The sequence below is a fragment of the Protopterus annectens genome, chromosome 6.part0 (assembly GCF_019279795.1).
Source record: "Protopterus annectens isolate FY-2018-M chromosome 6.part0, PAN1.0, whole genome shotgun sequence".
Taxonomy (NCBI): Eukaryota; Metazoa; Chordata; order Ceratodontiformes; family Protopteridae; genus Protopterus; species Protopterus annectens.
Genome location: NC_056737.1, coordinates 103761228 through 103787965, shown reverse-complemented (window position 1 = coordinate 103787965; position 26738 = coordinate 103761228). Strand labels below are relative to the sequence as shown.

Here is a 26738-nt window from a genome sequence, read left to right as displayed (position 1 = left end):
CCTTTCCCTGTGATCCTGCAGCATATGCTACAAACAATTGCTCAGTTTTCCTGCAAGCTTTTGTTTTGTCCAAGTAGAAGCGTAACTGCCTGTGTATGCCCAATGAGTGCAGAAGTCTCTCCCCTTTATTCTGGGGATTTGGATAAAATGTTGGCAAGTGAATAGTTTGGTTAAGAGCCACACTGGATACCACCTTTGGCATAAATGTAGGGTTTGTTCTTAAAGAAACCCTGTCCTGATGAAAAATGATGAAAGGTTCCACTGCCATTAGTGCCTGTAACCCTGAGACTCTTCGTGCTGAGGTTATTGCCAGAAGCAGAGCAGTTTTCCATGACACATATTTTAATTCTGCTGAATTGGCTTGCTCAAAAGGAGGTAAAGTCAGTTTTTCCAAGACAAAGTTGAGGTCCCAAGTTGGTGTTGATGCTCTCCGGGGTGGTCTTTAGCCCCTCTGAGGTACTGTTTTAATAATGGATGAGAGAAAATAGGAGGATCCATGTTGTAATGTGCTGAGATGACAGAGGCATGGATCTTAATGGATGAAAAGGATAGGCCTTTGTCCAGCATCTCAGTTAAGTATTGTAATATAGGAGGAATATTTGGAACAAGAGGGTCAAAAGCTTTGAGCCTGGTTCCAGGCGCAGAATCTCTTCCACTTTTCTGAATAGGATTTCCTGGTGTTGGGCCTCCTGGCCTTCAAAATGACATCCATAACAGCTTTAGAGAGAGGTGTTGGCTGCTTGGCTAAGTAATCTGCCATGTAGCCAGGTTTAAGGTTTTGAGCTGGCTGTGCAGGATCTGATTGTTTTGTTGAGTCAGAAGATGAGGAATTTGAGGTAAAATCCATGCTGGTCCTTGAGCCAAGTTCTTTAAGATTGGGTACCAGTGCTGGCGTGGCCAGTCTGGGGCAATCAGGATCATTGTTGGCCTTTCTTGTCTGGCCTTTAGGAGTACCTTTGAAAGGAGAGGCAGTGGTGGGAAGGCATAAACTTTTAGGGTTTTCCAGCTGAACGAGAGAGCATCCACTTTCCATGCTTGTGTGTGGTAAGTCCTTGTGTAACATTTCTGTAGTTGGCAGTTCAGAGGGGAGGCAAAGACATCTATGTCTGGGCACCCCCATTTTTGTGTTATCATGCTGAATACTTGTGGATTTAATTTCCACTCGTGAGGATCCATGATGTTTCTGCTTATGTCGTTTGCCAGAGTATTTTTCTTTCCTGGCAGGAAATGTGCTTGCAGATGTACTTGATAGGTCAGTGCTGTGTTCCACAAAGTCATGGCTTGTCTGCAGAGGAGATAGGAATGAGTGCCCCCTTGCTTGTTTATGTACCACATAACTGTGGTGTTGTCCGTCTTTAGTAATAGTTGTCCTGGATGCAGAAGGTCCTTGAAAGCTGTTAGGGCATTTTGTGCAGCTAGCATCTCTTTTTGATTGATGTGAAGATGCATTTGGTCTGCGGCCCACTTGCCCTGAATACATTTTCCTGCCATGTGTGCTCCCCAGACATAATCCGAAGCATCTGTTGTTAGTGTCTGCCTGGCTGTGGGTAAAGTGAAAGGCTGTCCCCTTGTTGTGGTGACATGCCTGTGCCCACCATCGAAACTCCTGTTGTAGGCAGGGAATAAGTGGTATTACTGTTTCCAAACTGTGACAGTGTTGAGTCCAAACACTTTTTAGGTACCATTATAGTTTCCTCATATGCAGTCTGGCATATGGTATTAGTAGTATGCAGGACGCCATGAACCTGAAGGCCTGCAGAATTTTTCTTGCAGGGAGCTGGGTTTTTGTTGCCATCAATTGAAAGTACTGAGTCGGTTGTCTTTGCTTGTCGGCGTGAGATAAGCCATCTGGGCCGTTGTATTTAAGCTGGCACCCAGGAATATTATCTCTTGTGAGGGCACTAGTTTTGCCTTCTTTTCGTTTACTGTATACCCTAGGCAAATTAGTAAACTTTTTACAAATGCCAGATGCTTTAGAAGAATGTCCTTGCTCTCTGCTTGAATAAGACATTCGTTCAAGTAGGGATATATTTTGAATTCCTTTTTGCCTGCAAAATGCAATTACTGGTGCCAGGAATTTTGTGAAGAGTCTGGGCGCAGTAGATAAGCCAAAGGGCAGTGCAGAGAATTGGTAATGCACTGTGCCAGCTATGAATCTGAGGTATCTTCTGCAATTTTGTCTGATTGGGACATGCAGGTATGCCTCTTTGAGGTCCAAAGTAACAAGCCAAGCCTTCTTGCCCAGCATGGGAAGAAGTTGCTGTAGTGTCAGCATTTTGAATTTCGGAACATCCAGGTAAGTATTTAGAGTAGATAGGTCCAGTATGGGTCTCCAGGCTTTGTCCTTTCTGGGGACCAAGAAAAGTCTTGAGTAAAATCCTTGTCCTTGTTCCTGTTGTGGCACTTTTTGAATAGCTCTCATGTCCATGAGGGCTGTAATTTGTTTTTGTGCCTCTGCCCATTGATTTTGTGGCAGGTCTGGCATTCCTTTTGGCCTTGGTAGTGTGTGAAAGTGGAACCTGTAACCCTGAGACAATATTTGTCTTGGGTGATTGTATGCCAATTTTGTGAAAAAAGTGCTAGTTTTCCCCCTAAGGGAGTGTCCGAAAGGTAAGTGCTTGGCATTTGAAGGGGGAAGTCATTGGGACTGTTTCCTATAAGGTTGTTACTTGTCTTCTCCTCCTTTTGAGGTTGAAGCACCCCACTGTCGTGGTCTGTAAGAACTTTGGGGGCTAAGATCTGCCTCTTGGGCATCTGTATCTGCCTCTTTGTGGTCTGTCTGACACTGGAAAGGACCAATTTTTAGAAGGCCAATTTCTGCTAAATCGAGGTGGCTGTACCTGTAAGAAATCCTTCACTGTTTGCACAGATTTTGCCTTATCCTCCATTTTCATTAATACCTCTTCTGTCTTAACACCAAACAAGTTATCATGCTGTAAAGGAGCATCCAATAATTTTGCCTTAACATGATCAGGTAAACCTTGTTCTTTTAACCAAGCATGCCTTCGAATCACAGATCCTGTAACTGCGGCTCTACAAGAAGCATCTAATGAATCAAAACCACAATGCAGAGTATGTTTTCCCACTTGTTCAGCTGCATGCAATAAATCCTGCATTTCCTTATAGTCAAGACCTTCTGAGCTTGTAAGCATTTTCTGTTTTAACAGAGACATTAAATATTGTTGGTATTTAAGCATGTGGAATTGGCAATTTAAAACCCTTACTGCTAAAGTTACAGAAGTGTAAACTTTCTTCCCCCATCAATCTAATGCTCTAGAATCCCTGTCAGAGGGAACTTGGTTTTTAGCAGTGGAAGCTTTTACCCTTTGGGACCCTGGGAAATAGTTTCTGGGTCAGCAGCAGGGTTTTTATAAAGAAATTTGTGAGAGTCAGGGACTCTGTAGTACCTATCTGGCTTGACTGGTGCAGGGGGCAAAGAATCAGGGGTTAAACTGGATTCAGAGAGCACATCATCCACAATATCTAACACAGGCGGAATAACAAGGGGCCTGTGCTGAGACAATAAAAGAAAATCTCTGAGCCTTTTCTTGGATTCTGAATAATCCTGGCTCTCCCAGTGGAAATGCTCCCTCATGGTATGTAAAGTTTCCCCAAAAGAGTAATCCTCAGGAGGAGAGGCTGACGGGATTGATTCTTCAGCATCAGAGTCCTCATAGGGGGGTAAAGAGTATCCCTGGTCTGAAGAGGAATCAGAAGAAATTGAAACCTGGTCAGAGGAATCATAGTCTGTATCCTGCCTAGGCCTTTTATCAGGAGGGGGATGGAAACCCCCGATTAGAGTAATTAGGTCTTTGGCTATTTTGAGCATCTGTTTTTTAGGCATGGAGGCCTGTCCAGGTGAATGCTGAACTTGTTTCTTTGTCTTTAATGGAGTTTTAGACTTGGTTGTTGTTTTGATGGTAAGCTGTGAAGGTCTGAAAACACCCTCAGAAGCCGATGCCTGCTCAGCGGCTCCAGACCCATCTGAGGGGTTAATTTCCGTAAGCCCAATACCTTGAGTTTCCAGACGTCTAGTAATCTCTACGTGGGAGTCGGAGGCGGCCTGTGGCTCTGAGGTAGCGGGTGTCAGGGGCTGCGAAAGCACCTCACTGAGAACCGGCAAACGGCCTAGAAGAGGCTTCATCATCGGTTTTGGACCTCGGATGCCTGTCCTTATCTTTGTCTTTGCGTTTTTTGTGTATTCCGGTCATCGGTTGTTCCTACGGCATGGTATAATTGAACCTTCGGCCAAAATAATGGCGAGCAAAATCAAACCAACGTTTAATAGTGCGCTTGTTAAATCTAGCACAAAAGCGACAACTAGTGACGTTGTGGCCTGGGCCTAGGCATGGAATACAGTAAGAATAAAAATCCTTATGCGGTATTTGCTTCCCACAAGAAATGCAATTATTAAGTTTTACTGACATCGGTCTGAGGCAAGAAAAAGTTTCCCCAATGGGGTACTTAGCTTTATTGAAGACTTCGGTTCTGAAATTCGATTTCGAAAATCTCAGGAGTCGGCCGACCGGCACTTGTGAACTGCTTTTGCTTCGGGCACCACGCGGTAAGAAAGACTGGAGAAAATGTCGTTGGCTGCATCTTATATACCCCTGGCACACTGACGTCAGGGAAGAAGCCACAGCAACCGACGCCGGACCAAGACTTTGGAACTCTGGCCGACTGCGGGACCGCCTGACAGCAGGATAACCCAAGTGTAATGACTGTAGCAGTGAAACACGATGAACATCAGGCTAGTTAGGCTGATGTGTCTATAATTTCCTGGATCGGTGGATGCTCCACCTTTGTGCAAAGGGATGACAGCAGTTGTGCTCCACTCGGTTGGGATGAAGCCGGTACTCAGGCTTTGGTTGAACAGGGTGCCTAATGGTGCTGCAAGTTCCTGCCTGAGTTCATGTAGGATGTAGCCTGGGATGTTATCAGGTCCCATGGAGGCTGTATTTTTTGCCTTTGAGAGGGCAGTGATGACTTGCTCCCTAGAGATAAGGGGAGGGGGCACTTACTGTGGATGTCCTGTTTTACTGATGGGGGGAAAGAGGAGAGAAATTTTCACTGAGCCTGTCTGCCAGCAAGTTGGCTATATCTATGTATGTGGTGTCATTGACCACCAGTTTGAGCAGATCTGGGTGCTTCCCTTGAAATTGTGGACATATGTGAAGAGGGCCTTATGATTGTCTTTAGCATATATGGCCAGTTTCGACTCGAAGTTTGCTTTGGAAGATTTTACTAGTGTTCTTATTTGCTTCTTCAGACTAAGGAGAGATTGCTTCCAATTAGGCACCTGCTCATTCTTGGTCCTGGACAGCAATTTTTTCCTTTTATTATACAGTTTATTTATTGTAGATGTCCACCAGACAGGTTTACTCTTCCTTGAGGAGATGAATTCGTCCTGTCTGGTATTCCTGATTCCGTGCAGCTAGGGGGGTGACTTTGAAAGTGACTGCTTTGTGGTCAGATCTTACCAGGGATGATGACACCGTAGGGATGCTGCTGTGGTTACTCATGTTGGTTAATACCAAATCCAAGATATTTTCACCTCTTGTGGGGGTGTCAACCAACTAGTCCAAGGCATTTGCACTGGCGAAATCAAGGAGTCTCTGGACATCTGTGTTTTGGCATGAGTATGTCTTCCAGTCTATGGTTGGATAGTTAAAGTTGCACAGGATCAGGGTAAAGGGTTGAATCTTTATAGATTCGAAGAGTTCTAGATAGGTGGAGTTGGCATCTTGAGTCAAAGTTGGAGGCCTATAGCTAGCTGTGATTGGAATAGGGGTCTTGTCAATTGTTAACTGCACATGGAGTATTTCCTGTGCATCATACTGTTTGATCAGCCTAGAGGTGTGTATGTCTTTCATATATATATATATATATTGCATCTCCAACTCCTTTTGTTTTGCTGCCCACAGTTTGGGGTCTGAATGAATGATAGGATGAATAAGCTGGTATGGCTGGGGTGCTCTCTGCAGCTTTGAACCAGGTTTCTGTGACTGCACAAATGTCAGCTTATTCAAGGGTTAAGAATGCTTGCAATGAGTGCAGTTTCATGTTTAGACTCCTAGCATTTAGCAGCATGACCTTTAATTTACTTTTTGATGAAATTTTCATACTGGTAGTTTTGACCTCATACATTGCCTAAACATCACTATGGGGGAGGCATAGCCTTTGCCAGAAGCCCAAGGGGAGAGATGCAGGCCATCTCTGGCAAAGCATTGTGGTTTTTCAGTCATATCATCCCAGGCTGGCAGGTGCTGGATCCCCTTGGAATGACACCAGAAACTAAGCCAATTGTTAATGTCAATCATTTTCTGCTTGCACTGAAGCTCCATTCACACAGGCCAAAGTCAGGTGTGCAGACAATACAGTGGCTACAGTGTAATAGTGCTCCATACTGGGGTACAGGTGGATAGAGTATCAAAGCAACCAAGTAAACAGCTCACACAATGACCGAAGGCAACAAAGAAAGTGCTGTTCTAATAAAATATCTAAAATTACACCTAGAATGCAAAAAGTGCGTTAAATACTAAGTAAAATAAAGCTGATCTGAACATTCTGTGGAAGCCAATTGCCTCCCTTCAGAAGTTACTTGGAGGCAGGTGGCTAGCTCGCTCTTAAATGCTTGAAGAACAGGAGATTCAGAAATGTGTTGATCAAGAAGTACAAGAAGTAGAAATTCCAACTGTTACTTGATGCAGAAGAGTTCTGACAACAGATTTATCAGTTACTGACATAGATGATTTGGTTACAAATCCAGGAAGCAGGTGTCAGATTGCAGACCAAGTCCAAAAAACAAAATTTTGAAGCCAAAAAACAGTGCATAATTCCACAATATAACTGCACTAAAATGTCTTGCTAAACCCATTTGCAGTTAAAATGACAAGAAAATGGTGGATCCTGCAATAGTGGTTTTACCATCAGAATTTGAGGAGCGACAATGCATACACAGGTTTCGTGAGCCTAGAGTCTCAGCAGGAAATTAAAGGACAATTACACCTTTAACAAAGCTTCTCCTCATTCTATAAATTATTTTCCACCCTAAAATACCATCCATACATTAGCATATATAAACAAACCATGCCCTTAGTCTATCTCTCTCTCTGCTATTTATACTGTATTCCTCTTCTTCACTGCATATCATGTTGGGTTTGAATGAAACCCTATTACATTTTGTTTAGGAGTTTTTCTCACCCACTCATCCATATTTTGTGCACATTATTGTTAAGATTTTTGGGACAAGAAATGCCTATGTAACAAGGCGCTTATAGTCGTGTTTCTTTCTCTTCACAAAAGGCCATAAAACATATAAAGGCTGGGGCTCCCAGGTAACCCTAAGCTTTGCTACAAAGACCAGTAACAGAAAAGTACAGTTGTGTACACTTACCATAAATGTAGATGTTCGAGTGTATTCACTGTTGCAGTCATTACATCTGAGTAATCTGCTGGCAGGCTGCCCTCAGTCGGCCTGATTAACAAAGTCTTGGGTCCTGCGTCGGTTGCTGTCCCTTCTTCCATGACGTCAGGTCGTAAGGGGTATAAAACATGCAGTTGACGCCATTACATCAGTATTTCTTGCCCCAGATGTCAGGTGTCCCCCAAATAGGGAGCAATATAGATATATATATATATATATATATATATATATATATATATGAATAACATTTAAAACACAAAAAATATACCTCCAATCAAAGGCAAATACACCAAAAAGGCTTTTAAGCACAGTAAAAGAAAGGAGAGGTATAGTAAGAGAGAAACAGGGGGCTGGAGGGAGGGCAACCAGGACTGCAACAGTGAATACACTTGAGCATCTACAGTTATGGTAAGTGTACACAACTGTACTATGTTCTTTGTGTTTCACTGTTGCAGTCATTACATTTGGGTAAAATCCCACAGCTATGGTTGGGAGGATTGATTTATACAGCGTTAGGAGGAGCTATAAGGCCCTGCAGAACAACAGCGGCAAAGCCAGCTCTGGACTTAGAGAAGAGAGGTAAATGGTAATGATTGGTGAACGTATGAACTGAGCTCCAGGTAGCAGCTTCTAGAATGTCTGTGGTAGAAACCCCTCTGAGAAAGGCTGCAGAAGTAGATGCAGCCCTGGTGGAATGAGATCTGATCCCCTTGGGGATAGGTTTACCATCGTGTGTATAGCAGAAACGAATACAATGGCTTATTCATTTGGAAATAATCTGCTCTGAAATAGCCTTTCCCTCTGCCCCTGCAGCAAATGCCACCAATAGTTGTTCAGATTTTCTTAGAGATTTTGTCCTGTTTAGGTAGAATCCAAGTTGTCTGTTTACATCCAATGAATGCAGAATCCGCTCACCATTGTTCTGTGGATTGGGAAAGAAAGTTGGCAGATGAATGGTCTGATTAAGAGCCACACTGGATACCACCTTAGACATGAAATATGAATTGGTCCTGAGAGCCACCCTGTCTGGATAAAAAATATTGAAAGGCTCCACTGCCATAAGAGCCTGTAATTCTGAAATCCTTCTAGTTGAAGTGACTGCTAAAAGGAAAGCTGTTTTCCAGGAGAGAAATTTTTGGTCTGTAGTAGCAGCTGGCTCAAAAGGAGGGAGATTGAGTTTTTCCAAAACAAAATTGAGATCCCATGCAGGAGTTGATGCTCTCCTGGGAGGTCTTAAATTTTTGGCCCCCCCTGAGATATGCAGAGGATGAGAGAAGAGGGGAGGTTCTGTGTTGTAATGAGCTGAAATGGCAGAGGCATGGATTTTTATGGAAGAAAAAGATAGGCCCTTGTGATGCACCTCAGTTAAGTACTGCAGAATCTGAGGAATATTGGGCACTGCTGTGCTTATTCCTTGTGATTGGTTCCAGGCACAGAATCTTTTCCATATGTCAGCATAAGATTTTCTAGTACTTGGCCTTCTAGCCTCCAAAATGACATCCATCACAGGTTTGCTGAGGGATGCCAAGGATGAAATTAGTTGATTAGCCACGCTGCAAGATTCAAAGTTTGAAGCTGAGTGTGCAGAATTTGTTAGTTCTGCTGAGATAGTAGGTAAGCTGTCTGAGGCAGGTGCCACAGAGGAAGGTGTGACACACTGCGCAGGAGTGGGTGCCAGTGTTGGCGAGGCCAGTCTGGAGCAATCAGAATAATTTTTGGTTTGCCCAGTTTGACTTTTAGTAGAACTTTGGAGAGCAGAGGGGGAAAAGCTTTTTGTGATGAACTCTTGGGCAGAATTTGTCCAACTAATAGTTCTGGGGTGAGGCAAAAAGATCTATGTCTGGGTTCCCCCATTTGATGTGTCAACATATTGAAAACTTGTGATTCCAGTTTCCATTCGTATGGGTCCATAAGATTTCTACTTAGTTCATCTGCCAGAGTGTTTAGCTTTCCTGGCAGGAATTGAGCTTGTAGTTGTATTTGATAGGTCGCCGTGTTCCACAATGCCATGGCTAGTCTACAAAGGGGGTAGGAATGTGTACCCTCCTGCTTGTTTATGTACCACATAACTGTGGTGTTGTCTGTCTTTATCAGTAGTTGTCCTCGATGAAGGTAGTCCTTGAAGGCTGTCAGTGCATTCTGTACAGCTAGCATCTCTTTCTGACTGATATGTAGGTGCATTTGATTTGGGCTCCATTTGCCCTGAATGCACTTCCCTGCCAGATGAGCCCCCCAAGCATAGTATGATGCGTCTGTAGTCAGGGTTTGGGCGGCAGGGGCTGGAGTGAATGGCTGTCCCTTGTTTTGGTGGTAGGCCTTTGCCCACCATAGGAACTCTAGTTGCAGGCAAGGTATAATAGTAAACATTGTTTCCAGGCTGTGACAATGTTGACTCCATAAATTTTTTAAGTACCACTGAAGTTTCCTCATATGCAGTCTTGCATATGGAATTAGAAGAATGCAGGAGGCCATGAACCCCAAGGCTTGCAGAATTAGTCTTGCAGCTAGCAGGGTTTTTCTGGCCACCTGTTTGAAGCAAGTCACCAACTGAATTTGCTTTTCTGGCATAAGGTAAGCCATCTGGGCAGTTGTATTCAAGCTTGCACCAAGGAATGTAATTTTTTGAGAGGGCATCAGTTGTGATTTCTTTTTGTTTATGGTTCATTATTTCATACTAGGCTATCTGCCCTGGGGCATTTATAAGTCTAGCCCGATTGTGTTTGGCTTACGCCACCCCTTGATTTGAGTATACTGTGCCCTTTTTAAAGTTTAGTTTACTGTGCCTCTGTCTAATAGTGACACGGAAGTAATCCCCGGGACAAACCTACGATCCTCCATTCACTCATCAAGATTCTTCTTGAAGAGAGTCAGTGAGGTGCTCTGCCTAACATGAATTGGAATTCTATTCCAGAGTGAAGGGAGCCTCTGGGTTATGAATCTGTCCCTCCAGCATGTTCTATTTATTTCTGTGCTGAGGTTCAAGTCCCTCAAGCACGTGGCTCTAAGGGATTTAGATTTGCTGAGGTGGAGCATGTCCATTAATTCTCGGTTGGACACAGCTTTATATGTCAGGCATAGATCGCCTTGAAGTAGGCGGTATGCAACTGAGTAGAGCTGGAGTTTTTTTAACCGAGCAGCATATGGCATCTGTTTGAGTCCCTTGATCCTCCTGGTGAGGTGCTTTTGGGGTCTTTCTAATTGCTGCAGGTGTCGGGTAAGGTACATCCCAAAGGGGGCATTGTATTCTATGATGGGCCTGATGAGGGATGAATAAAGGGGCATGATTACCTCTCTTGATCTAGATGTGAATCCTTTCATGATGAGGTGGGCTATGTAGAAGGTCTTTCTGACCACTTTGGCAATGTGGTTGTCAAAGGAGAGATTGCTATCAACTTGGGTCCCCAGATCCCTAATTACTTTCTCTGTACTTAATGGGTTACCACCTATGTGGTAATTTGTGGGCACATTGTTTTTGCCAAAGGGTATAACTATACACTTTTTGGCATTTAGCTTTAGACCATGGCTCTGGCACCAGTTATCCGTGTCTGCGAGACCTTTTTGAAGGATGTTTGTGTCAGCTGGAGAGTGAATTATGGCAGCCAGTGTGCAGTCATCTGCGAACTTGGTGAGCCATAGTCCTCCCATGTTGGCCTGTACCTCAGAAAAGTAAATACCGAACAAGAGAGGTCCCAGGACAGAACCATGTGGGACGCCACTTGTGACCGGTTTTGAGTCTGACATGGCTCCAGCAACTCTGAATCAGTGGGTTCTGTCTTTGAGCCAGTTTGCGACCCATCTTGTGACATAGGGGTTTATATTTAGGCTGGATAGCTTATCTATGATGCCCGAGTGGGGTATTGTGTCAAATGCCTTTGCGAGGTCCAGATAGGCTGTGTGGACTACCTTCCCTTCATCTATGGCCTTGGTGACTGTTTTGAAGAAGTCGACCAGGTTCAAAAGGCAGGATCTGCTCTTGAAGCCAAATTGGGTAGGATCTAGTGTCTGTAGGTCCCCAATGTCTTTGTTTATGAGTTCCATGATGATCCTCTCCATAGCCTTGCAGACTAGGCTAGTCAGGCTTATGGGGCGATAGTTTCCAGGGTCTGCAGAGGCGCCACCTTTGTGGAGTGGGACCACTGTTGCTGTATGCCATTCTTTGGGCATATATCCTGTAGTGAGGCTGAGATTGTACAGCAGTTTTACTTGAGGGATTAGTTCTTCTTGGAGTTCATGTAGGACGCAACCCGGGACGCCATCTGGTCCCATGGAAGCAGTGTTTTTTGCTTTGGAGAGGGCGGCCTTCACCTGAGCATCAGAGATGTTTGGGAGGCTGCACTCTGCTGGGATAGATACTTGCTCTTTTGGGGGGGAGGGGGTGGAGAAGTTTGCACTGAACCTGTCTGCCATTATATTGGCGATGTCTGTGGGTTCAGTGTATTTTTTGTTGTTTAGAATCAACTCAGAACAAGTCTGGGAGTTGCATCACAGGTTCCTAACATAACTGAAAAAAGCCTTATGATTGTCTTTAGTGTCATGTGCAATTTTTCTCTCGAAGCTGGCCTTGGAGGATTTTATGAGGGATCTTAATTTTTTGCTAGTACTGATCAGAGATGCCTTCCCTTTTAGGGATTTTGCTCTATCATGTAGTAGCTTCCTCCTTCTGTTGTACAGTTTATTTATGGCTGGGGTCCACCAGACTGGACGCCTGCCTTTGGATGATTGGGTCTTGATTTTGTTTGGGATAGCATGATCCATGCATACCTGGAGATGTCCGTAGAATGCGTTTATATAGGATTCTGCAGTTTGGGCCGTAGTTTCCACTGGCCCTGGGGCCTTGAAGGATTCCACTTCGGTTTTGAGAAGTGTGAAGTTCACTTTTGAGAAGTTTTTCACTGTGGTTTTCTGGGCTGGGCGTGGGGTCGGGATGTGGATATCCAGTGAAATTAATTTATGGTCTGATCTTACCAATGAGGGATATACTTCTGGTATGGAGCATAGAGTCCCCATGTTGGTAACGATCAGGTCTAGTATGTTTTCCCCTCTTGTGGGAGTGGTGACTAGTTGTTCCATAGCATTTGAGTTTATAAATTCCAGGAACCTTTGGGCTAAGGTGCTGGGGCTTGAGTAATGATCCCAGTCTATGTTTGGGTAGTTGAAGTCGCCCAATATAATGGTGTTCGGAGAGAACTTCATGTTCTCCAATGTTTTCAGGAAAGCCGAGTGGGATTCCTGACTTTGAGAGGGTGGTCTGTAGGATGCTATAAACTGAAAAGCAGTCTTGCCCACTGTCAGTTGCACATGGATGGTCTCCGATACTTCGTGCAATGCCACTAACCTGGAGGTGTGGATATCCTTGATAAATATGGAAACTCCCCCTCCTTTTGTGGGTCGGTCCGGGTTTTGGGGCCGAAAAGCATGAAATGAGGTATAACCTGGTAGTGCTGGAGTGCTCTCTGGAGCCTTGAACCAGGTTTCTGTCACTGCACAGATATCGATGTTCTCCATACTGAGGAGAGTTTCGAGTGCATGCATCTTGAGGTTAAGACGTCTGGCGTTTAGCAGCATTACCCTTAGTTTCTTGTTCCTTGTGCTGTCTATGGAGGTGGGTTTGACTTTTGAGTCTTGCCTAAAAAGGCACTATGGGGGTGGCAAGAGCTTTTGCTAATATCCGAAAGCCTAGGGGTGACAGGTGCAAGCCGTCCCTAGCGAAGCAACGTTGCTTGTCGAGCATGTCATCCCAGGCTGACAAACACTGGATCCCCTTTGAATGACACCAAAATTTTAGCCAATTGTTAAAATCAATCATTTTGTCTTTATACTGTGGCATCATTCTCGGTGGAGGGTAAGATGCTGCTTAAGGTCAGGGTCATACGGGCCTGGGCTACATGATCAGAGAGCTCCTCTATGTCTCTTTTCATGTAGTCGAGGGAGGTACGTCTCAGGTCATTCATGCCAACATGTACAATGACTGAGTCATATTTGTATTTGCTTTGGAGTGACCTGAGTGCTTGCGTTATGTGGCAGATCCTAGAGCCCGACAGGCAGCTCACTGTGACCTTCTCTTTATTCAGCCTGGTGAGCGGGACGTCAGTGTGTCTGACAATAGAGTCACCTATTACAAGAGTATCAGGTGTGTTATTCAGCCTTAAGGGCTGTGACTGCTTGGCACACTGACTTTGTGTGCTATGTGTTGTACATGTTTTGTTTTGGGGTAGTGTTTGCTTGGATGTCTGCTTTGGAGGTCTCTGTTGCTTAGGTAGATTTTTATTTAGAGCCTCCAAGTATGTTTTTGTGTGTTTGGTTCGCTGCTGTGGTGGGACTATGTGATACTGGAATTGTGTTGTGTGAGGTTACCTTCTCCTCCTGACTGGTTACACCAGTTTTGAGATGAGAGAGCTCAGCCTCCAGTTTGGCTATATGGTTGCATCTCTCACATATATCTGAACCGGTTTGGAGGAGGAGAGGGTTGTCCGTGTACATGAGACAGTTGTAACACTGCCTCAAAATTCCCATATTCACCAGCTGGACTGGAGAGGAAACCATTGACTGACCTTTGGACATGCTAGAGTAATATAGGGAACTAAATTAAAACGGACCAATAAGGGACAAGGTAACCGTAGAGAGTATAAGAGTAAGTAGTGCTTATGGTTTATTAGTGCTAACTTGTAAAATTACTTATTTGGACCAGTGAGGGGCCTTAGAATGAGAATATGGTGTTTAATTTGAGAGATGGAGCAGTTCTAAGGGAAAAAGTAAACAGCAGACTTTGTGGAGCCAGGAATAGTTTAAACCCAATTAGGCGGCGCTGCCCGATGTTGCGCTATCTAAAAACTCAAAGCGCAAAAGAGGGTTTTAAGAGAGGGAGATCAAGGAGTTAGGAATTGACCCAAAATGGCCAATAAAACTACAGTTTCAAGGCAGTAACCACTCCCACAGGGGCAGGCAGGCTGCTCAATGTTTATCACTGCCACTAATGAACACAGAGACTTCCCTTTAGCCCAAGCAAATAATGGCCTCCAAGAAACTTACAAACAGTTCAGAACAGCAAATCTGTAAATGAACTTTTTTAAATCTCAGAAAAGTGGGAAAAAAGCAAGATTTTTTTTGTTTTTTTTAAGGAAAGCAGAGGTTCACAAGTATCAACAAGTTAGAACAGTGCAGTAAACGACCCCACACTTGAGTGCTAGGCCAGAGACAGATAAAATGCAAGTTTTAAGAAAAAAACGATTTTAAAAATAAGTGCAGGCAGGAAATACAGTAATCAACTCTAGGTTGTGTTCTAAATACAGTCACCAACACAGATATCAAGTTTAACAAGCCAAAAAATGCTCAAAAGTAGGCGGCAATGCAGAATAACTTAACAAATAATCTGAAGCAAAATACTTAAAATCTCAAAAGTGGCTCCTTTCTTCTCTCAGTGTTTTCTCCTCTTGGTGGGTGCTTCACCAACAGCCAACCCACCAAGAGGGTGTATCTTAGACAAGTTAGAACCCTTTTTACAAACACCAGATGCTTTAGAAGAATGTCCATTTTTTCTGCCTGAATTAGACAATCGTCCAGGTATGGATATATTTGAATATTTCTTTGCCTGCAAAATGCAATTACTGGTGCCAGGCACTTTGTGAAGACCCTGGGCGCAGTAGATAAGCCAAAGGGCAGTGCAGAGAACTGGTAATGCAAGTAGCCTGCTTTGAAGCGTAGGTATCTTCTGCAAGATTCCCTGATTGAGATATGCAGGTAAGCCTCTTTTAAGTCTAGAGTTACCAACCAGGCATCTTTGCCTAGCATAGGTAGTAACTGTTGAAGAGTCAGCATCTTGAATTTTGGAATGTCCAGAAATGTGTTTAGAGTGGATAAGTCCAGAATTGGACGCCATGATTTGTCTTTTCTGGGTACCAGGAAAAGTCTTGAATAGAAACCTTGTCCCTTTTCCTCTTCTGGTACTGGTTGAATAGCTCCCATGTTCATGAGGGACAGAACTTGTTTCTGGGCATCTGCCCACTGATTTGGGGGCAGATCTGGCCATCCGTTTGGGACTGGCAATGTGTGGAAAAGAAATCTGTATCCCTGGGATACTATATTTAAAACCCATTTGTCCTGGGTAATTAGTTGCCAGTTTTGTGCATGAAGTGCCAGTTTTTCCCCTAAAAGGGCGGCTAAAAGGTAAGTGCTTGCTGAGTGTAGAGGGAAGTCATTGAGACTGTTTACTATAGGGAGGTGCCTTGCTGCTTCCAGATTTGGAGGTGGAGGCACCTCATTGTTTTGTTCTAAAAGTTTATTGTGACTAAAACCTGGAGCCTTTGGAGTGTCTTGATTTGACTTGAGCAGCTCCTGCGGGGACTGGAAAGGAACAGTTTTTAGTAGGCCAGTGCCTACTAAATCTTGGAGGTTGCACTTGTAAGAAATATTTCACAGTTTGCATAGATTTAGCTTTATCTTCCATCTTTTTAACACTTCTTCAGCCTTATTACCAAAGAGACAGTCCTGTTGTAAAGGAGCATCCAACAACTTTGCTTTAACATGGTCAGGCAGAGTTTGCTCTTTGAGCCAAGCATGCCTTCTTAGCATAAGATCCAGTTACAGCAGCCCTGCAAGAGGCCTCCAAGGAATCAAAACCACATTGCAAAGTATGTTTTCCAACTTGTATAGCTGAATGTAATAAATCCTGCAAATCTTTATTTTCCACACAGCCAGAGATTTACATTATTTTCTGTTTAAGTAGTCCCATGATATGCTGTTGATTTTTAAGCATATGAAATTGACAGTTTAAAGCCCTGATTGCCAAGGTTGCAGACATGTAAACCTTCTTACCCCATCTATCCAGCGCCCAGGAATTTCTATCAGAAGGGGTAGGATTTTTAGCAGTGGAGGCCTTACTGCCCTTGGGACCCTCAGAAATGGTTTCAGGATCAGTAATAGGATTTCTGAAAAGGAACTTGTGGGAGTCAGGAACCCCGTAGTATCTGTCTGGTTTACAAGGAGCCGGAGGCAGAGAATCAGGAGTCATACTAGATTCTGAAAAAACATCATCAACAATGTCTAGAACAGGAGGTATGGCCAAAGGCCTATGCTGAGGAAGAAGAAGAAAATCCCTAAGTCTCTCTTTAGATTCAGAGAAATCCTGACTTTCCCAGTGGAAATGTTCCCTTTAGGTATGCAAAGTTTCCCCAAAAGAAAACTCCTCAGGGGGACAAGCAAAAGGAATGGAATATTCTGCATCAGAGTCCTCATAAGTAGGAATAGACAAATCCTGTTCATTAGAAGAGTCAGAAGAAACAGAATTCTGTTCAGAAGATTCATAGTCATAGTCTTGCCTAGGCATCTTAGAAGGAGCGGGTTGACTACCCCTGATCAGAGTAATTAAATCTTCAGCCATTTTGATCATTTGTTTTTTAGGCATAGGGGCCTGCACATGTGGCCCAGACGTCATTTTTTTTAGACATAGATTTAGATTTTGGCATTAGTTTTGAAGATGGCGTCAATCTAATATACAAATCTGTAGGCCTGAAAACACCCTAAGAAGCAGGTGCCTGTACAGCGGCTCCAGACCCATCTAAGGTAGAGACATCCACGGGTTGCATAACTGAAGCATCTCACGGCATACCGGACTCCGAAAAGGCCTGCTAATCAGAAGTAGCGGGTGTCAGGGGCTGCGAAAGCGCCTCACTGAGTACAGGCAAACCGGTGGCTGGCTTAGGAGAAGCGTCGTCGTCGGTTTTGGATCTCGATGGCCTGTCTCTGTCTTTTTCTTTGCATTTTTTAGGTATTCCGGTAGTCGGATTGCTGATCGACAACATTTCTGGATAATTAAATCTTGAGCCAAAATATTTAGAAGCAAAAATATACCGACTTTTAATCGTGCGTTGATTAAATTTAGCACAAAACCGACAGCAAGGCACTTTGTGGTCAGGGTCTAGTCAAGGAATACAGTACATATGAAAATCCTTATGAGGTATTTGTTTCCCACAAGTAATTCAATTATTAACTTTTACTGACATCGGTAAGGAGGAAGAAAAAGTTTCCCTAACGAGGTACTTACTTTTAGTTGAAAACTTCGGTTCTGAAACTCAAAAATGAAAATTTCAGGAGTCCGCCGACCGGCACTTGCGAACTGCTTCTGCTTCAGGCACTGCGCGGCAAGAAAGACTGATGTAATGGCGTCGGCTCCATGTTTTATACACCTGACGTCATGGAAGAAGGGACAGCAGCCGACGCAGGACCCAAGACTTTGTTAATCAGGCCGACTGAGGGCAACCTGCCAGCAGATTACCCAAATGTAATGACTGCAACAGTGAAACATGAAGAACATCTAAAAGTTAACTATGCAGATCAAGCCTAAAAATAAAGAACACTTGACACCTCTGACTAACAATGTAAGACTGAATAAAGAGATATTTTAATCAAATATTTGTTTCAATAGAAGCAAATTACTTAAAATCCTGTATTTTCTTTAGAGGAAGATATCACTAGGGAATGGAGATATGAACACGGAAAGAGTTATAAGTACTTAAGAAATGATACAGATGTACCATCATTACAAAACTTTGATGGGCAATGTCATTATTAACAATGGTTTGAAAAAAAAAAAAAAAAAAAAAAAAAAAACTACAGGAATTCAGAAGATTTGCAGTGGGAATTTAGTCCAGGCCCAACTATCCACAATCTAATGGATGAATGGAGTTGACTACAGAAAGAGTGACAAATCTCAAGAGAAACAGTGGAAACAATGCTAGGAGGACTGCTCATTTTGGAATATAGAAATATACTCCACTGAAGAGACTCAATTTCTTACCAGTTTAATTGTTAATGGGCTGAAGGCTGAAAAACAAATCACCTGCTTCATCTACATTGATACTTGTAATCAGTTCAAGGTAAAGGAAATGATAAAAATAAATGGACATAGATAAAACACTAATGTGACAGACTACTAGATTTACAAGCTGGAAAAAGAGAAAGCATACAAAAATCATTGGCCAGTTTATAGCTTGAAGCTAAATTAGTTGTTCAAGCAACTGATTCAAACTCTTCTGTTGTTTGCGGGTAAGCTGGAAAGCTACACAAAAGGAATCTAATGTATCTGTGCTATACAAATGCATGAAAGTTTTAAGTTTCCAGACAAACAGAAGGATCAGAATCAGTAATGTTACTAAAAATATACAGTGTGAGAACTGTGATAGCAAGTGTTGCATACTGTACAGTAAGAAGTGCTCCAAAAGATCATCAAATGCCCCCTGTAAACAAGTAAATGGCCCCCTGTAAACAAGTAAATGGTCAGATATAACAAAGCAGTGAATAAACACTTCAAAGTCAAGAACTGCTGAAGAGTTACATTTGATATTAAAGATTAAATGTTGCACTTGATTAAAATATCTTTTATATATGTATGGAGCTATTATTTCAAGTAAATAGCATATGACATACTTAGCAATACAGTTGTGGCTAATTTTAAATGACCACTGCAACAAAATGCATGTTGTCGCATAGCCTGTACACTGGAAACATATTTTATAACAAAAAAAGGAGGTGTAACACACAGGACACAGACACGTGTATATGTACGTATGAGCATTTCTGTGTGCATGTACATAAATATAAATACACGCACAAGTAAGTCAAGAAATATCTGAAACTCAAAATATCTATATATAAAAAAAATAGAGAATTGAACTCGACATTGTCACAAAATATGTAGAAAAAAATGTTATCCCACAAAAATATCACACATCCAGAGTACAAAACCAAAGTGTCATCTTGTGAAACGATTCTGTTAAGGTAAAGGTTTTTAGTAATGTAATATGTAGGGTTAGGGTTGGGGCAGGGGTACAATTAGGGATAACACACATGAGTAAGATAGGTAAGGGCGGGCTATCAAAAGGACTGCCTGTCCCTTGGAATCAAAAGCTAACTCACTATTCCACCCAAAAGTGACTTTAAGACTGACCATAAACCAGCCCATTCTTCTAATCATTCTTAATGAAGCAGGATCCAAATGAAAGACAGCAGCCCTTCGTTTATTTATCTATGTTTGTTTACTGGGTTACAACATTTATGAAAAATGATCAGCTGGTGGTTCAGGCCGGGTCGCATAGCACAACAATTAAAATCCAACAGAAAGAACATATTACATATACAGCGTTCAATGGAAAACAGAAAAGGTTACAGTAATAAGAGGGTTACAGCATTATGACTTGTGATAGCTATATCTTTAGGCTAACAAGAAAAAATGCACTAAGGCTACTCTGCAGTAAGACTATGTACAAATATACAAGTTGTACAAAGCCAAAGGGTAACAGAAGTCAGCAAATGAGCTGTAGAGATGAGATTATGTTTGTTCACAGCTGATTATCTGTGCTGTAAACTCAGTTAGCGAGTGAGTTCTATTAAAATGTGGAGTGATACCATGCTACCAAAATATTTACATGATGTAATCAATGCTGTGGCATTTTTATTCATAACTGCAAGCTTGAATCTAACTCAAGACAAGTGAGTGACTTTAGGAATATGGCAAAGTTATGTCTCCTTTGTCTGAAACAAACAGCAGCATGCAGTTGCTAAATACTTCTTTTCCAAGTAGAAGGCAAACACACTGGGAAATGTTGCTGTCAATGGCCACTACACTGGTTTCCACTGCTTGTTGGCCACTGCAGAAACTCATGCCACAGTCACTTGATTGGTGGTTCCCACCTTCAGCAAGCATTAGTACTTAGATTGTAATTACATGAGTCAGTTCTTCTTCAGCAGATCAGTACTTCTGTTACAGGAGTTGGTCCTCCTTCAGTACACATCAGTAAGATAAGTTGTGTAAAATCTTACCATAATGTTAGATGTCCTTCTCTTCTCTGTTGCAGCCTCCAAAATGGAATTGGTGCCCTATCCTTTGAAGAAGGCACCAGATGAAGGCATGGCTCTAGTGGAATGAGCCCTCATCAAGGAGGGGAGGCTCTTTTCATGGTGTTTACAGCAGAAGGTGATGGTTTTATAAATCCAGGAAGAAATAGTCTGCTTAGAGACCGGGAGCGCTAGGGCTCTGGGGTGGAAGGAGAGAAACAGCTGGTCAGTTTTCCTGAAAATCTTGGTTTTATCTAGGTAAAACCCAAGTTGTCTGTGTATGCCTAAAGTATTCAGACCTCTTTCTGACAAAGTTTGGGGGGGGGGGGGAGGTGGATTGCTTGGTTTTGTGATAACTCGTTGACCACCTTAGGCATAAAAGAGAGGTTGGTGCAGAGGGAAACCCTGTCCTTATGGAAGACTAGAAATAGAGGGGAGGCCATAAGAGTCTGTAATTCTGAAACCCTTCTGGCGGAGGTGATTGCCAGAAGCAAAATAGTTTTCCAGGAGCAGAATTTTAAAGAGGCAGAAGCTGCTGACTTAAAGGGGCCCAGGGTCAGCTTTTCCAAAAAGAAATTAAGACCCCCAGGAAGGAGACACTGGTCTCCTGGGAGGTGTCATGTGGAAGACGCCTTTCAGAAATTATTTGGCCTCAAAACTGCAAGCCATGGGATGTGAGAGAGGCAGAGATGGCTGACAAATGTACTTTCACTGAAGAATAAGTTAGTGCAGCCTCCAGCAACTCACACAGGTATGATAGGACTGTGGGGACATCCACTGTTAGTGGGTCCAGGTTACAAGAGAGACATCAGGTTGAAAATCTTTTCCATTTGGATAAATAAGATTTCTTTGTGTTGGGTTTCCTGGCCTCCTGCAGTACCCTTAGCACGTCCTCTGATTAAAGCTGTCTGAAAGGAATCAGGACCCTATTATCCACAGTGTCATTTGTAGGGTTGACAAGTGGGGATGAAGGAGTGCACTTGTGTTGTGTGAGTAGGTCCATTCTGTGGGGTAACTTGTGATGACTGTCCTTGATTAAATGCAGGAGTAAGGGGAACCAATGTTGTCTTGACCAAAAGGGAGTCACCAACAAGATTTTTGTTCTGTCCTGCCGAATCTTCAGGAAGACTCTTGGGATGACAGGCAGTGGAAGGAATGCATATAGGAACATCCCTCTCCAAGAGAAGCTTAGGGCATCCACCTTCCAGGTCAGAGGATGTGGGTCTCTGGCAAAAAATACAGGAAGTTATCTGTTCATGGGGGAATCAAAGAGATCCACTTGTGAAATACCCCACCAGTGGACAATGTCCAGAAACATGTCACTGTGAAGCATCCACAGGTGTTGTGTTTTTGACCTGCTGAGAGTGTCTGCAAAAACATTCATGCTGGAGGAAATGTATACTGCCTGAAGTGGCGTCTGCAACTTGACCGCTTGCTCCCATACCTGCAGAGTTAAACTGCACAGAAGGTATGAACAGGTCCACCCCTGTTTGTTTACATACCAGAGCACTGCCATGTTGTCTGTTATGACTTTTAGGGGCCCTGGAGTGAGGAGACGCTGAAAGGCCTGGCGTGCCAAAAGTAATGCTCTAATTTCTTTTATACTGATGTGCTCTTTTCTTTGCAAGGGTGGCCAGGTGCCTTGAGCTTTTACGGCACCTAAGGCTACTCCCTAGCCTGAGTCTAAAACATCTGTGTACATTTGCTGTAATGGCAGCAGAGGATGAAGTGGGAGTCATGGATTGGTAGAGAGCTGTTGAATCCACCAACTTATTACTTTCTTCAGGCAGGGATTTGAACTCCAGCAGGTAAGCATGCTGAGTCCACATTGACTTTAAGTACCATTGCCATTTCCTTACATGCATTTTTGCCAGAGGAAGCATGGGAATGGTGAAGGCCATAACGCCCAGGGTCATGAGGAAGGTCCTGGCTGAAATGTGGGACTGAGGAATGCGATTTTGAAAGAATGCAGAGAGCTACTGGGCCTTTTGTAGGGGAGGGAAACCTTCATGAAGTCTGTGTGAATTCTGCACCATAGGAAAATCTGGTCCTGTGTTGGGTGAGGGCTGATTTTTTGTAATTTATGGTGAATCCCAAGGAAAGGAGGATGCTGATAGCACATTTGAGGTCCTGCTGTAGCAACTCTGGACTGTCTGCTTGGAACAGGAGATCATCTAGATATGGGAAGATCTGGAAGCCCCGCAGTCTGCAGAATACCACCACTGCTGCTAGGCACTTTGTGAAGAACCTTGGTTGGGGGGGGGGGGGTAAAAAGACCAAAGGGCAAGGTAGACAACTGAAAGTGTCCAGAGGCTATAGAGAATCTAAGATATTCCCTGTATCTAGGGTGGACTGGAAATATGAAGACAGGCATCCTTTATGTCTATGGAGACCATAAAGACTTGAGGCAGGATCAGGGGAAATAAGGTTTGTAAGGTAAGCATCCTGAAAGAGGGGACCTTTAGGTAGGTGTCTAAGATGGGTCTCCAGGGTCATCCTTTCCTGGGACCAGTAATACCCTGGAATATAATCCCCTTCCTCTTTGATGGATGGGTACATGTTGGATGGTGCCTTGACCAAGGAGTTCCTGAAGCACCAGATGAAACAGAGGGTAGTTGTTATTTGGGTGGTTGGGAGATTCCCTTGAACAGTAGTTGTAACTCCCAGACCATGAAGTATCCATTCTTTAGTATGAAACGTACCCAAGAGTCTCGGGTAATAGTTTCCCAAACCAGACTTGACAGGGACAGGTGGGGGGGCAGGTAGTCAGATGGACCCTGGTCTGTCAGGAAAGGGCTGCTTTGGAGGTGGGGTTTGTTGCTTTGTATGAAAGGATTGTTGCCTCTTTCCTGTTCTCTTGGTCTTGGGTTGTGCTGGTCTGGATTGTCTCCTGACAAAGGCTGGTTTAGAGGGGTAATTTCTCTGGAATTTAGGGACTGGAGAAACCAGGAGGTGTTTTAGGTCTTTCAACTCCTTACCCTTCTCTTGCAAGGTTTTGAAGAGTTCAGTGGTCGCAGAGCCAAACAGGGCTTCACTGTCCAGGAGAGCATCCATCAATTTGGATCTGATATCCTCTGGTAAGGGTTGTAGGCTAAGTCATGGAAACCTCCTAAGGACAGACCCAGATGCGGCTGCCCTAGCAGAAGTCTCTAAGGCATCATAGCTACACATTTGACAGAATGCCCAGGGATGTAGCTAGGTTTTTGTTCTCAGATTCTGGTAATTTAGAAATTACTTTAGACAGCTGAGACAAGAGCTCTAATGAATATTTAGCTATATGGGTTTGGTAGTTTATAGCCATAAATGCCTGCTGTCCTCATCTGAAGGAAGCAGGGAAGAGGAGGGAAGAGGCCTAGAGGGTTTGTCAGAGGACACAGTGATGACTGATGGATCAACTGTTGGTACTCTGAATAAATACTTACAATCTACAGGCACCTTATAAAACCTGCGTGTTTTTTTTAGGTGCTGGTGGTTGAGTCAGGGGCCTTGATAGAGGATGCAAAGGCATCTAAGAAGGTTGGAAATATAGGGGGAGATAGCAGTGGGACAAGGGGTGTCCACTTGCAAAAGATCATAACTTTTTTGAATATCCATCATTTCAGTGCTTTCCCACTTGAAATGCTCTTGCTTGCTAGCCAGAGTGTCACTGAAAGAAATCTCTTCCACAGGGGAGTCATTCCCATCTGAATCTTCCGCAGGGGAGGTATAGTCAAGTGGAGAGGGTGTCTGGGTTGAGTAGGCCAGGGACTCTTCATCAGAAGAGAGGTCCTCTTCAGATGATGATTCTTCTCTGACCCTCTTTTGTGACGGAGCAGGCCACGGGGATGTAGGGACAGTAACCCCTGGAGGGGGTTTGAGAGACATTAGAGCATTAAAGATGTTTTGGGAAAAGGCCTGCCAATCCTTTTGTGGGTCAGAAGTAGGAGAAATGTGTTTGGTTTTCTGTTTCTTTTTACTAGGCATGTCCATTCTACACAGAGAAGGCAGGCAGGACATAGGCCTGCATTCTATAAAGTGTGTATCCACTTCCTCACAAACAAGGATGGTAGGAATCATTACGGCTCTTCTGAAATAATGAGTCGTGGTTCCCCTTGGACGTCCAGTGCAGACACCTGTGGTACCTCCATGGACGTGCTATTATCCTGTTCCAAAGCAATCTCAGTTATGGATTCGGCCTGTGGTTTGGATGATGGCCCACAGTGAATCTCTGGACTGATAGTCGTGTTGCCAGAGACATCAGGCCCTGGAGGTACAGCTGAGGCTTCTGGCATGGGTATCTTGGCCTTTCGCTTAGCTAAAGACTCTGCTTCTGAGATCTAGGGACCCTCCTTCCTTTTGGTGAGGAGTTTGAGACGCTGATTTTCCAGACATATGGAAAGCAAGTTAAGTCTATGTCATAGGGTTTTCGGGACAAAAGAATGCCAGATAGGGCAGGCCTTACGGTCATGGGAAAGCCCAAGACAAATCAGGCACTGTTGATGACTGTCTATGTGGAATCTGATGTCCACATTCACATTTGCCCTTATTGGATGACATTAAACTTAGGACACTATCAAAAGTTAGAAACGGATTCCACAACGGGGCGCTTATCAGAGCAGAATATTCTTGAGTGGTCAGACCATAGGTATGGGAAGCACATTCTGTCTGGCAGCAAAGAAGTTCAGAGGATGGTGCGTGCTTACATCACTTTCACAGACTATGTGCGATGTACTACGCACCCTAGCTACTAAAGGCTTTTGTAGACTGGCTGATATGGGGTTGCTTGGTAGGCAATCTCCTTCATGTAAAGAATACTGCAATAGCAGAACAGAAGGACATTTTCTGTTACAGGAGTCAGTCCTCCTTCAGCACATCAGTAATTCTGGACTTAGCTTTCTCAGCCCTTGCTTTGTGGCCCTACTGCAGCTCTCACATTACAGAAAGTTTGGAAAGAACTGTATGGGATGGTTCCCAGCACTTAACGCAACTGCAAAGGCTCTCAGATATACCCTCAACATATCAGATGACAATCCTGTTTGTGGACAGCATCCCCATTCTGCTGCTACAAACAGATTTTACTATAATCTGTGTGACTATATAATTCTGCACTTCTCTGGGCTGTTTTTTCTACCAGTGGTCTTACATACTGTGCTCTGTTCTTCCTGCTCCCCTAGCTAGCTTTACTCAGGTTACTTTTCTCCAACTCTTACAGTCACTTTGTTTCCCAGTTTTTCTGTAGCTTATCAATCACTGCACTTATTTCCTAAACTCTTACTTTTCCTCCTTCTCCCACACTCCACCACCAAATACAATTCCTCCCCGGTCCATTTATATTCCTGCTCATTTCCACAACTTCTCCTTATCTCTCATCACTTTTTAAGTTACATTCTACTTGTCTCTCTGTAAATTATTAATAACTCAAAAACACCCTAGTTTGATCTGCAGCCATTGTCGTTACTTATCTATTTGTTAATTAGCCAATTCATTTCTCTCTTGTTTTTTGATTAAAATCTTACGTTCCTGTAAGAAATGTTTACAAATATTTACAGATATTCTTAACCTGCAAATATAAATGTACATCATGTGTAACTTAAATGTGGAGCTTTTCTTCCCGGGCCTCTTCTGAAAATGAGTTTTACCCAGTTGGACTTTTCCTGGTCAACAAAGACAAATAAATAATAAATAAATTGTTCAGTATGGGGCAAATGATGAGTACAGTAGCATGCTAGTGCATCTTTCCTTGCACACGATGTCACAACATATGCTAGACAGAAACCCACGTCCCTGAATATAGGTATGACTAAAAATTCATAATTGTGTTGAGATGATGACATCAAAAGAGGAAATCCCAGCAGTTATACAATACAGAAGTTCTCCTCAGAGATCTGCTAATACAAGTACATAACTATTTTGTTTAGCAGTCAGTAAAATGTTTAACCGAAAAGAAATAAGCCATCTGTTCTGGCTTACTTTAATGCTTAATGGTTTCTATTTGAATTGCAAACCAATGTAGCTAGATCAGTAATGTGCTACCATCTGGCTGGATAGGAAAGAATACAAAACAAGCTGAGACACATTCACAAATCAGTTTAGCAAATATAGCAAACAAATCTTCCTAGTGTAATTGCCTTTCACCTGTACACAAGAACTCTACACTATAGTGAGTCATATGGAATTTCTAATACTAACGGTATATACTGTTCCTGCCTGTATAAAATAAGAAAAGTACAGTTTTGTACCTATCATAAATGTAGATGTCCGATAGGTATGCATCTGCAGTCCTTACATATGGGTTGTCCTGCCTCAGGCAGCCCTTCGGTCGGCCGGATTCCAAAGTCTGGGTCCGGCGTCGGCTGATGTCGCCCTTTCCCCGACGTCAGAGCGCCTGGGGTATAAAAGTGTCAGCCGACGCCATCTTCCTCAGTTTTTCTTGCCCCAGATTCCAGGTGCCCTCTAAGGAAGGCTAAATTTGGAGAAATGCAAAATATTCCAAACATGTACAGTA

General features: G+C 43.3%; 1 protein-coding gene across 3 annotated transcripts in view; it reads right to left on the bottom strand.

The window, feature by feature from the left end:
* The window catches only part of AQR (aquarius intron-binding spliceosomal factor), a 2539865-nt gene that overhangs the window by 71207 nt on the left and 2441920 nt on the right, over positions 1 to 26738 (bottom strand). The window lies entirely within an intron of this gene.